Genomic DNA, 14,016 nt, shown 5'->3' on the forward strand with positions numbered 1-14,016 from the left:
TGTGAGAACTGAAATTATTAAACGAACTAAACATTTCAGAGCCCTGACGTACAAGAACAGAGGTATAAGCACAAAAACTGCAACTAAAATATACAAATCTATTTGCAGACCTCTACTCGACTACGGACACATACTAAGAGTTAATGCGACCAGCAAAACAAAAAAACACATATTACAAACTACAGAACAAATTGCACTTAGACTAGTAACCAAGATTAGACATCCTCAAAACCCGCTACATAACCCAACCAACGAATTACTCTACGAACGGACACAAATGACAAAAATAACAGAACGATTAACGAAACTAGAGGCAAAATGGAAAGGCAACCCCCACAACTGGACAATTATAAACCCCATCTCCCTCACTTTCCTCAATATACTCTGTTGGAACATTTTACCTAAAAAAAACGGACTAACTATTTTTTTTAACAAATATTTATGTGGATACATTAAGCTTTGTTTCTGTAACATTGGCAGAAAGACCGGTAGGTCGATAGCCTTTTTCCTCGGAAATAGAGATTGTTTGTGTGTGTGTATTATATTAATACTGTGCACCTGAGCACCCACTGTGACGTCACGCGAGGTAGCGTTTCGAGCAAACAGGTTTTGCTGATAGGGCCGCCCTCTTGGATCTGTTGTGTTGTCAAGTAAAATTTCCACTTGTCACTTTGCTTTTGTTTATTTGTTTTAGCATGCTGCTAAAATTAATTATATTTTTATGACAAAATCTAACAATTTAATTGGTGAAGATTATAAACTAAAATCAAGTAAATGTATATTTTTTGATAGACATAATGGATACAACAGCTGCTGGCCCAGGTAAGATTACAATGACAATTTCATACCTAACCTATGTAATAAACCATGCTATTGCTGATGCATCATTACTACACATTTTTGTACTAACATTTTTTAAGGGTGGTTTTAGTAACTAATTCGGCTAGTCTTACAGATCTGCAACTGGTATATGCTGCATACATCACTACTTTTCCATGTGGATGAAAAAGCACAACTTTTATGAAGTGACTACATTTCCCAGGGACTGCAATCAAGTCAAGTTGAAGAAGAAAAATTGTGTACAATATATTAAACTATCTACATTAGGTACAACAGTGGATTAAAAAGCAAGTTTTAAGGTGAGTTAACTGTTTTAAAGCTAGATTTGTAGTTCTAATTCTGCAAGAAGTAAGCAGCAAGCAGTAGTAGCCATGTCAATTCGTAGTTCAACTTTAGTAAGAAGGAAATAACATAACCCCAATAACCCCAAAGTCTTATAAACCATCAAAATTTTATTTATTATCTTGTGGGTTGTCATTTTTAGGCAAAAGCAAAAGAAAGTATTTGTCAAATGATATTCCAAAAATCTATGAAAGGGGGTAAAGATCAGTAGTCTATGATGGAAGCAGTAAGGAGCAAGGTAAGAAATGAAAATTATTCATTTCTTGCTGCTTACTGCTTGCGGTTAATGTGGATTGCACTTATTTGTCAAACTATGAATTAGAGTGTTACAAGTATATTATTTATTTTTACTGCAGCTTACTGATTACTTCTTCTTGCGGAACTAGAACTATGAATCCAGCTCAATAATAGTAACATTAACAAAAATAAAAAGCAATACAGTTTTCATTTTACCTTTAACACAATAATCATCATTGTACACTAACACTTTGTTTTTTATTAGGTTAGAATATTTCCAAAGTCATAAACACATCTATGTTATCTAATTTAACATAACTTGAAAAGTATTTTGCCCGGTTTCAGGGTTGGCAAGTTTTGGACAGTGTGGTTTCAACCATTGGTTTTAACCCGGTTAAAACTGCCCTGGTCAAATTTGTTTTGGACACTTTAGTGGTCAAAACGGGTCAAAACCAAAAAGTTCAAAATTAAAAAAACATATATATTGTAACGAAGTTACTAATTTTTTGTTAATATGTAGAATTAGATTAAAGAAAACAATGCGCAGCCTCACACGCTTAAGGTACATTGCGTCTTCGCGACAGAATGGTGAACGCACCGCCGCGATCGATAAAGGTTCAGCGCGCAGCCGCGGTAGCGTAAACGAACCAACATCGCGCCGTCGCGACTCGCGAGCTGGTAAACAGGTGATGCGCCGCGCGATTCATTGTTCAGTTCGAGTTCATCTCGGAGTTGATCCCGGAGTTCTTATCGAACCGAACCAACCGACGCTGCAGTCAGTTCTTCACGGACCATCGAAACCGACCGACGCTTCAGCCAGCTGAACGGTAAATCTTATTGTTGCTGGGGGCAAGTTTGAAGGTGTAGGTATTTCGGAATCGTTTCCTTCGTACCGCCAGTACAGGATGTTATAACACTGCTGGTTAACTTCGAGGGCCACGACTCCGAAAACCTCTCGGCGATTTGAGTTGTTTCCTCTGGACTGCCAGTACCGGATGTTATAACACTGCTGGTCAACTCCGGAGGCTACAATCTCACTAACGCCTAGGTATTTCCGAACCGTTTCCTTCGGACTGTCAGCTCCGGCCGTTTTTAGCCCCCAACTGGTTAACTCCGAGGGCTGACCGTTTGAAAGCTGTTACCGATTCTCTGACCCCGTCTGTACCCCCAGAGCACAGTTTTCGTACCGTCCGAATCTGTCATGCATACCGTAACCGTCTGTTTACCGTTTCGAAACCGTCTTAGTTCTCCGCACCGTTCCCCGTTCTGAACACTAGGTTGTGTTGTCCGCTTGTTCTCCGTTTCAAAGTTACCGTATTGATTTAGTTAGGATCTCCAGGTCTGACTGTACCGTTTATTAATATGAACACGAGGCTGTGTTGTTCTCTGTTTGTTCATTTGTGCTAGAGTTTTAAGTAAGGATATGAATGATTGTTATTTTTCATGGTTAACACGACTTGTTTAATTTTGCTGACTACCCCGTGTTTCCTTATTTTTGTCCCACTCCCTTCATCCATTCACAGATAAACGTGAACTCTGTCTTCGACTGTGTAAAAGCTCCCCAGGTATACGAAGCGAGTTCCTTAGTTACGCTTCTCCAAATAAAACTAAGGTGGCGCCCGAGTTTCGAAGCACCTACCCCTAGGTGTGGCAAAAACCGTACCAGAACCGGCACGTCAAGGCGGTTACAATATCAAATTGTTTTAATTATTTTTTAAGAAATGTTTTACCTCAAAATATACAAACATTTGTACTCAAAATAAAAAAAAAATATTATTTTAAACAAAAAGAAACATTTAAACAACAAAAAGCCAACAAATTATAAACCTGTCTATTATACCTACATCCAGTCATCATTGTCTTCCTACCTTTCAAAATTTTTATCTTGTTTTATTTTTAAATTTAACATTCTATATACAGAAATCAGTTTGTTACATTTTTCTACACCTAATTTATATATTTTTTAATTTTTTATTCTAGGAATACATTTTTTATTTTGGTTTTAACCAGTTTCAACCATTTGACCAGTTTTAACCAGTTTTGACCACTGCCCTGGTCAAAATCAAAAAAAGTGGTCATTTGCACATCCCTGCCCGGTTTATACTTTTAAATTAAAAAAAATAATTTGATTTTAATTACATGTAATGCTCGGTTTATACCTCCAAATTAAAAAAATTAAATAAAATTTTAATTACATGTAAAATTGAATGAAAATTATTGTGTTTTATACTTTTCAAGATATGCTAAATTAAATGACATAGATGTGTTTTTTTGGCTTTGACGTATTTTAGACATATTCTAACCTAAAGAGGGTGAAAAATTCATGAAAAAGTTCAGCTATAAAATAATCATTTGTAAAATTTAAAATAATAACTAATGGATGAAGTTTTCTTTGGCTGTGGTTACCACACTAGTTGGAATCGGTGTATCCTTGACAAAACGATGGAAATGAAATTGGAGATATGGAGTAAGACCGATAAACAGGGAATGAAGGAAAAAACAAATCAAGTTTCACATTTTATCACAACGAAGATTTCAAGAATTTGCCCTTAGTTTAAAGTTGGCAAACATGTGGCTTTAACTTTTTAAATTTAAGTTAAAACTTAACTTAATTTAACTTTTTAGTTTAATTCGTTAATTTGGAAGTATAAACCGGGTGATAAATTTGTCTTTAATGAACATTTACTTTATTTATTATTTTTATTTTTTATTTATTTTTTTATTTTTACTATATTTTCGTTAAAGTCAATTTAATTTTATCAAAGTTAAAGCTACACATTTGTATATGACATGCTGTACTTAAAATTTACACAAAACTAAAACTAATGTTAACTTAAAAGTGAACCAACTTTCACCATTGGGTGAAATTGAGGCTAATTTGTGAACCCTTTATCACTTTTCGTTGTTATAAAATGTGAAACTTTATTTGTTTTTTTTTTCTTTCTCTGTTTAGCGGTCTTACTCCATATCTCCAATTTCTTTTCCATCGTTTTATCAAAGATACACCAATTCCGACTATTGCGGTAACCACTGCCAAAGAAAACTTCATTCCTGGTTTAATATTTTTAACTTTACAAATGATTATTTTATAGCTAAACTCTTTCACCCTTTTTAGGTTAAAATATGTCTAGAATACGTCAAAGTCAAAAACACATCTATGTCATTTAATTTAGCATATCTTGAAAAGTATAAACCACAATAATTTTCATTCAATTTTTCATGTAATTTAAATTAAAATAAATTTTTTAATTTGAAGGTATAAACCAGGCATTAGTTTTTTTTAAATAGAACCTTATATTTTTTAATACATCTGTAGATACTAGGTAGAATTTGAAAAGTTTTATGTTTTCTATACTTCAACCTGATAGTTTTCCTCAAGGTTTTACTAATATTGAATTTATTAGTTTTTACTCTGATATAAAATTGGTTGTATTACCAATTACCATTGTTTGCACAGGGACCACAAATTAGATTTACGCAAATAAATTTGCGTTAGATGCTACAGGGCGTTCAATTTTTTTTACAGAGTGTTTCATGATAAATGCGTCATATTTTATGGTTTGATTAAATATAACAAAATAACACTACTTAAACAAAGATGTTTTGCTATGGAGATCCATGGTGTCAAAGTTTGCATAAAAAGATCTAAATTTATTTATTTCTTCAAAAGGGCTGCAGATACCTATGTTCATAAAACTTTGTAGGTGTCAACAACAGAGCACGCTTTGGAATAAAAAAAGTTATTTTTCAATTTTGCCAGTGGTATCCAATTGAACGAGTTGGTGAAGATTTTTGTTTTATCAAATATAAAGTTTTATGAAAATAGCTGCAGCCGATTTGAGAATTATAAATAAATTTAGATTTTTGTTATCAAAACTTTAAGACCCTGTACCTCCATAACGAAACATTTTTGGATCATGGTTTATATAGAAAACTAGGTTTTCCTTTGACGTTTAATCGAACCCTAAAATACAGGGTGTTTTATGATAAATGCGTCATATTTTATTGTTTGATTAAAAGTAAAAAAATACCCTAGTTTGCTAAATAAACCATGGGCAAAAGATGTTCCATTATGGATATACAGAGTGTTAAAGTTTGAATAAAAAAATCTAAATTTATCTATTTCTTCAAACCGGTTTCAGATATTTTTATAAAACTTTGTAGGTGTCAACTGTCCACGATAAGGCACGTTTTGCAATAAAAAACATAATTTTTAATTTTGCCAGTAGCGTTCAATCAAACACGTTCCTGAATGTTTTTGCAAAAAAATATGTATACACCACTCTTTTTCCATTAAACGCAAATCAATTTTGAATTCCCCATTCAATTTAGAATAGAAAAGCTATCTAGTAACTTTTCGGTACACCTTTCTGTTTTCCAATAAAAAATCATAAAAATGTACCCATAAAATCAATACTAAATCGTCGACTGTTTATTTTATTAATCAATATCTAAATTTTTATTAATTTAGTTTTTTTGAAAAAAATTTTATTCGATAGGAACAAGCAGTATCTTCCTATTTTTTCATAAAAAAACTGAATAAATCAAAATTTTAATATTGAATAGAGGCGAAATTCGAAGATTTAGTATTAATTGTAAGGGTACTTTTGCAGGATTTTTTATTCGAAAACGAGATGACGTACCAAAAAGTTACTAGATACTTTTTCTGTGTTAAATTGAATAAGAAATTCAGAACTGATTTACATTTTTTGGAAAAACAGTGGCGTACATATTTTTTTTGCAAAAATGGTCAATAACTTGTTTGATTGGACGCCACTGGCAAATATAAAAAATATATTTTTTAATGGCAAAACGAACTTTATCGTGGACACCTAAAAAGTTTTACGAAAATATCTCTTATTGTTTTAATGAAATAAGTAAATTTTGATTTTTTTACCCAAACTTTAACACCCTGTATCTACATAACGAAACATCTTTGGACCATGGTTTATATAGCAAACTAGAGTTATTTTTTGACCTTTAATCACACTCTAAAATATGACGCATTTATCGTGAAACATCCTGTATAACGCATTTACCATGAAACACCGTGTTGACTAATTCAGCTTACGTAATTTCGACTTTTTTAAATGGAACAGCCTATTACTTATTTTTCTGATATCTTTTACAATTCAACTTTTGTGAAGTATGTCATATACCTACCTAATTTAAATGTCTGCGATTTATTTATATGTTTTAACTTTTACCTTCATTTTAACTAAACTATAATCTGAAAATTATCTTTAACAATTCAATTGAACTATAAACATTTTAAATTGTTGTTAATGACATACAAAATTAAAACATTTGTTTTTTTATCAATTATACAGGGTTATTCACGTTATTCGACACGGAAAATTGTGACTAAAGTATTCACTTTCAACAAATATTTGATTCTGGGATGGATATAGACCTATTTTAGGTATCTTTTAAAAATATTTTCAAGATGTACCGGTTGTCCCAAATGCAGAAAAAGTATCAAAGTTATATTTTTTCAAATGGAATACCTAGTATTTTATTTGATTTTCAGGATCTACGTTGAAAATAAAAGGTAATGAATGACATTGAGGTTTGGTACGTCTAAACTTTACAGTTTCTCAGATATTCGTTATTTTGTAAAAATTTTGAACATATTTTAATGTTTAATCACTCAACCTCTGATTGATTTTTATCACTCAAAATTGGCTTGGGACCTACTAAATGATCAAGTTTTAGGATCCATGGGTGAGAAATTGTGTAGCTCATACAGGATGTCTCAACATTTTTCTCCCAATAATTGCAACCTTTAAATTTAACAACTTGTCAAAATCAAATTGAACACCACCTATTTTATGGTTAAAGTAGATGCAAAATTTAATTATCTATCGAAAATTATTGAGGTCTCCTATGGCTAACTGTTCGCGTTTTCTTGGAAAGTCAACATTTCTCGAACTCGCACCGATTTTGAGTCATTTTTGATACCCTTGAGAAATGACCAGAGATTAGCGAATTAGCGAAATTTTTAGGAGTATATCCATTAAGATACTTAATAATGTTGCTGAAGGACTCGAAAACGGAGTAGTTGGATGTTTAGTGTTTAGTTTAGTTTTAGTAGTTTGTAGTCGAATTGTCGCCGTTTTAAACATTTTTATGAATTATTTTTGTTTGAATGATTTATTTAATTATTTTTATGAATTACTTCTATAGCAAATTTACAAAGTATTAAGCCACTATTTTATTCTAAGCTTTACTTAGATTAGAATGATAGATATGTAATTCGAAAAGATACCAAGTGATCTTTGAACGATATCAAAAATCAGTCAGTCAGCTCTACTTTAAGAAATGTCGATTTTTCCAAGAAAACGTTAACAATTAGAGGTACGAAACCTTAATAATTTTCGATAGGTAATTAAATTTGCGTATACTGTAACTGTGGTTCCATTTGATTTTGACAAGTTTATACTACTTCAAAATTTTAGTTTTTGATTAAATAATTTTTTTTGAGACCCCCTATATGAGCTAGACAATTTATCACTTTTGGATCATAAAACTTAATCTGTTATCATCGCCCAAACCAATTTTGGTCAATTAATCTCAAAGGAAGGTTGAATGTTTAAATGTTAATATTTGTTCTACATTTTTACAAATTAAGGAATATCTGAGAAACTGTAAAGTTTAGACCTATCAAACATCAATGAAATTAATTTTTATTTTCAACGTAGATTCTGAAAATAAAGTAATATACCAGGTGTTACATTTGAAAAAACATGACTTTGATACTTTTTCGGCATTTGGGACAACCGGTACATCTTGAAAATATTTTTAAAAGATACCTTCAATAGGTCTATAACTTTTTTGAAAGTGAATAGTTTAGTCACAATCTTCCGTGTCAAATAACGTGAATAACCCTGTATAGGGTGGACCATAAGTAATGGGACAGCATTACTACTACTATTTTGCAGTAGCTGATAGGAGGCGCTATCTGCAACTATTTCAGCTGCTTAAAAGTACTTAAACTTTTTTTTACGCAGCTGAAAAGGATATACGACTTCAAAATATTATTCTAATATGTTTTCTTTTTTAAAAAAAATATACTAGTTTTAGATCTTAAATGTTGACCGTTTTCGAGATATTTAATGTTTTAATATTGCATTGCTAATACGGTTAAATGGTTAAAGGGTAAAGTACATTTCCGTAATTTATACACACCTTAAAAAAACTAATTGGAATATCTTTTAGCTAAATCACACAACAAAAAGACTGCTAAAAATAAATGAAAAATCCTTACGTATTTTCAGTGAATTTGGTGAAACAACTTACTCCACAAACCACTGGAAATTAAAGTATTAACATTAAAAAAAGGTTTCTTGTGGACAACAAGTATTCTACAAAGGCAAAATAAAAACTTACTTTCATAAAATAAATATTTACTAATTTGAAAGTTGCTACATGCAATATCAAAATAGTGGATATCTCAAAAACGGTCAACTTTTAAGCCTTAAAACAAGTATACCTTTTTCACGTAGAAAACATATTAGAATCATATTTTGAAGTCGTGTGTCTGTTTCAGTGGCGTAGAAAAAAGTATTAGTCCTTTTAAGCAGATGAAAAAGCTGCAGGGTAGCAGATAGGGGGTATCAGCTACTGCAAATAGATGAAACCATCATATTTACCGGCTGTCAAAACCCCCTTATACACATTTTCAGTAATTTATATCAAAATACCTAGATAATATGATAAAAAAACAAGAACAAAATTTCAACTTTCACACCCTGTATCTTTCGTAATATTAACTTTCGGTATAGGACAATTTAGCTAAATCGCATTATTTTGATGTCTGGAATATGCTGTAACTCTACCAACGGTTGACAACACCTGCATTTTTAGTTTGTCGTAAACTTAACTTAAAACTTAAATTAAACTAAACTTAAACTTAAATCGAAGGTAAAAATTAAAAATCATAAATAAATTGCAATCTACTCAAATTAGGTACATGACATACGTAAAACCTATCAGACAAAATAAATAATGTACAGGGTGATCCATTTATAAAAGTCGAAATTTCTTAAACTGAATTAATCAAAATATATTTTAAAAAATTGAACGTCCTGTAGCATCTAATGCAATTATTATACGATTTATTTGCATAAATCATTTTTGTCGTTCCTGTAGAACGTTCGTACCAAATATGAGTATTCTACTTTTAGAAACAATGGCAATACAGTCAATTTTACATCATAGTAAAAAGTAATATTTGTATAGAAAAATTAAAAATTAAATAATCTGACATTATTAACAAAAAAGTTTTAAATTGTTATGAAGAATTTAATAGTTATTTAACGAACGAGTGTATTAATGAAAGCGATTAATAATCGAAATGGTTTAACGCAGTGAACGCGTTACTAAAATTGAGATTATTAATCGCTTATTAATATAAAAGTTGGTTACAACATTTTTCCGTCAACTGTAGTTTATAATAAAGGTTTATAATCCTACAAAGTTTTGAAAAAACTTTTCTGTCAGTAATGGTGGATGTCAACTCAAGAATGTGTGTTTATTTCTCTTTGTTTCATACAAATAAAAAAGGATAAAACTATACTATGAGCGTATTTGATTGCCTGATAAGATCATGCATTAAAGTAAAACAATTGAAAAATCATGCATTAATGGAACTCAATATTGAACGATTTTGCATTCGTTATCGTCCATCAAAAAAGGCTGTCAATACATGGTCGACGGAAAAAATGTAAAAAAAAGTATATTTAAAAAAACTAATGTTTTCTGCCATGTCTTTAAGAACCTGTATATCCAAAAGTAATTTTAAACTATAAATATCAATATTCTCTAAAACTTTTGTATTTAACATTATTTTTCTATTAGATCCAAAAGTAATTTTAAACTAAGAACCTGTATATCCAAAAGTAATTTTAAACTATAAATATCAATATTCTCTAAAACTTTTGTATTTAACATATACGAGTGAGACCACAAACGTCAAATCAAACGAGATAATGAACTTTATCATTGAATCACCTGTACAGGGTGTCAGGATTTAGAGTGTTTTGACAGAAAAACCCCATTTTCCAGCTAGATACAGTGTTATGGCAAAAACCGTATTTCGATATCTTGTCAGATTGCGGCGCTAGAGGCCGTTTTTCGAATTTCGCCCATTTTAAAAACTTTACCCAACTTTTTTCTTTATTAAAATATCGGAGTGAAACACAAACATTTTTGAGGCACTTTTTTGATGTGATTTCAGTTTCGTGTTTAGTTTTTAGCTACTGCGTTCAGTTTTCTCAAGAATTGACATAACTTTCTTCTTTTAAATAGAATTCATAATCAAATATAATTTTAAAAGATGTCTATTTTTAATATAATATGTAAGATTCAGGGTGATTCACGCTGATGGTATATTAGAAGTATCTAGAGAACGACTTATATAATATTTTTCGTTTAAATTTGGAGTGTAGCCTATCCAAACTCTCTATGTAAAATATTTTGGACTTTGCAGTATTGCCATATCAGTCGGAAAGAACACCAACTTTTGATTTTCAAATGGAATACACTGTTTCTAATCTAATTTTTGAATTCTTCGCAAGAAGCCTAGTAATTAATGTTAATACTTCGCTATCCTATTCTATTCCCTATCTTGCACCGTTTCTTAGATATTTCATAAAAGTGGTGGATTTGTCAGCAAAATGGTAGTCTAAACATTTATTAAATTTTAAAGTCCTGAAAGGTTTGCTGGTGTGATCTTTTGTCCTCAGTTAGACAATACCACATGGTTGAAAAGCCCAGTAATATTTAACTGCTGCTTTTAACTATGCGCAAATAACTATTTTCTACGACCTCTATAGAAAATAAAAGTTTTCTCCCTCATTTGAGAGATGAAAATATCACTTTCACTACCTAGGGAGTAATTAGAGAATTTTAAACTAAAGCCTGTCTGAATATTGTGGACTTTCTTTCGTTTTTTATCTGTTTAAGACTTTTTCAATTTTTTAATTTGCTTGAGCATCTCATAAAAAGGTTGGTGCAAGTGGGTATTCTCGCTTTACACACATATTACCTTTAAAATTTTACATTTATTGTAAATTAATTTTGCAATGCGGAAAAGTAACTTTACCGCATCCGGTGCGGAAAAGTACTCTTTCCCGCACTCAAATAAGTGTGTAAAAGTGCATTTACCGCACCTAAGTAGGAAAGGTTTTTTTCATTATTCTTACTAGTCTGAAAACTATCTATTTTTTGGTGGGTTTGTTTAAAAAAATGTACCTTTTCCGTGAGGACGCTGGAAAGTGCCAATTTCCCGTGCCCTGTTTTTAACTGGTGGGTTTTCTCGTGCGCTGACAAATACGTGTTTTGCATAAATTTTTTTTTCAAGTCAGTGAATTTCTGACATAATACGTTAAGTTGTGTGCTATATTACCATTCAATGTATTGTCACGTTTAAGTTGTAAAGCCCTTTTGGCCCAACAAGTTAAACGAGACGTGCGTTTATTACTTTAATAAACGCCTTTACCGAGATCTTGTTTCAGAGGTAGAATCAAACCACTTGGTAGAAAAATATAATTTAATAACTAAATAACAGTTAAAACTAATTGACAAAATGGTTGGTTTATCAACTTAGTGAATCGGAATAAAACCTTCAACATAATTCCCAAAAGTAGCACTTTAAACAATACCTTTTACATGCACAAAATATTACAATAATAAATCTATACTTACATTTGTTAAACAATTATGAGGGCAGCTTTCTGGAGGGTTTGGCACTCGCGATTTATTATAGTTTAAGATATGGTTTACTATTTAATTAATTTGTAAACCCGGTGCGGGTTGCAGAATTCAGGACGACTACATTCTGTGGCGTGAGCGGAGTCTTCTGGCTAGGTACTGCCTTCTCCGACGTGGTGCACAGCAAAACTGGACTGACTGGAATGAACCCCTCTCTAGGGTACAACTTCCTTCTTATAGCATTCCAAACACTTGTTCCACCAATCGAAAACTCCCACACCAGGTCTCCTCTAGCCGACAACTCGTAACGACCTTTCGACCCTCGGTACCTGGAAATATTTCGCATATTTCGCAACTCTTTCGCGTCCGGTCACACTCCGGTGCATAGTCTAGCTATTGCATCATAGGTGCAGTTGCACTCTGACCGCATTCCACAATTTTAATGTTTCCGCTCAAGTAATATAAATTCCACATTTTTTAATGTTTCGGATTAAGTGAAATAAATTTGATTTATTTCCTTCGTGACAGTATAATGAATTTTTATACTTATTTTATGCTACAATATAAAATCAAGCTTCAGCTAACATTGGTTAAAACCGAGTTCAAACTTAAAACACATTGACATTTCTTATATTCTCGTAGTAATATTATTTTTTTTGTTTCAGATATTCGCCCGGTGAAGCGAGAAGCAAAAAAAAGTCATCCAGGTCAATCTTGGAATTTTTTTTTAAATTTAATAATAAACTACGAATTGGGGCGCGGGTGGTGTGTAGTTTTATTTGCGATTTCGATTTGCTGTTATGCCATATGCAGCATTGTTCTATCCACAATATCTGGCCGAATAATTTTCCTTTAATTTCCAACTAAATGCTGATGTAATAGAAATATTGTCATTCCTTTAAATGTCAATCTTTGCATGGCGAACTGAGTAACTGTGCAGAAGTTGACATTGGGAGTGAACAAGGACCAGCAATCAGTCATTCATATCTATCTAACGTACAATTTATTTTCCAACTGATTAACATCCTACAGCAAATTTAACTTTTTGTGTCTGCTCAGCTCCTATTTATATCGAAGAATTAATGCTAATCACGTGTGTTTTCTAAGAACTATCCATAATGCCCAAACGGCATTTGGACCTCGAGCCAACGTTCGATTACCCCACGCAACGTCAGGTACCGACGTTGGGGCGACGGCATTTCTACTCGTATTTGCACTATTTTGGGGAATACAAATTTGAGTCGATTGCACGTCGGGTCACCACCAATACGGTATATTAACCCTTTCAGTCATGACTCTTCTGAAAACATTTTGAAAAAATTTGTCGTTTTGAGGTAAAAATATTATTTTTTTTATGATTTTTCGTAAAGTCTAATTAGTTTCCTGCGGCCGTGACGTCATGTCGTCGACGGACAATATGTCTAAGTGGAAAATTCATATACATATGAAGGGTGCACGGGAAAAACAAGCAAGTCAAGAGGTCTGGTCGAGGAGACCAGAAATTAAGCAGCGACTAGCAGGTTTCGGAATTACAGTAAATCACTTTACAGAGTATATTCCTGGAACACGCTTTAATCTAACACAGTAATTTCTGGTCTCCTCGGACCTATGGGATGGAATCTCCCAATGAGATTGTTTGTCCATACGGTGCCTGCCGGTCTTCCTATATGGAAGTTTGGTACTGGTTCAGCGTCATCTGATGCTAAAGCCATAACCATATCTCCGGCTATTCCCAATGACGGTACCTCTTCGAATAAGGCATGTGTATCAGCATTTATTTCAGCTGCGTGGTAACCTCCGAAGTTTTGCACAACTGTAGTTGGTAGTGGCGGTACTTCGAGTCTGGTTTCCTTGCCCATTTTATCCGTATATGTCCCTATTTCC

The 14,016-nt window shown here is 32.3% G+C and overlaps 1 long non-coding RNA gene across 1 annotated transcript; it reads left to right on the forward strand.

Moving 5' to 3' along the window:
* The first annotated feature begins 609 nt into the window (after positions 1-609).
* Positions 610-12,893, forward strand: LOC145738294 (uncharacterized). Its single transcript, XR_014180689.1, has 3 exons — positions 610-822; positions 956-1,139; positions 12,798-12,893. It is a non-coding gene; the product is annotated as an uncharacterized LOC145738294 (long non-coding RNA).
* Positions 12,894-14,016: the final 1,123 nt, after the last annotated feature.

Source organism: Ips typographus, linkage group LG15, assembly GCF_016097725.1.
Source record: "Ips typographus isolate SLU linkage group LG15, UJ_Ityp_2.0, whole genome shotgun sequence".
Taxonomy (NCBI): domain Eukaryota; kingdom Metazoa; phylum Arthropoda; class Insecta; order Coleoptera; family Curculionidae; genus Ips; species Ips typographus.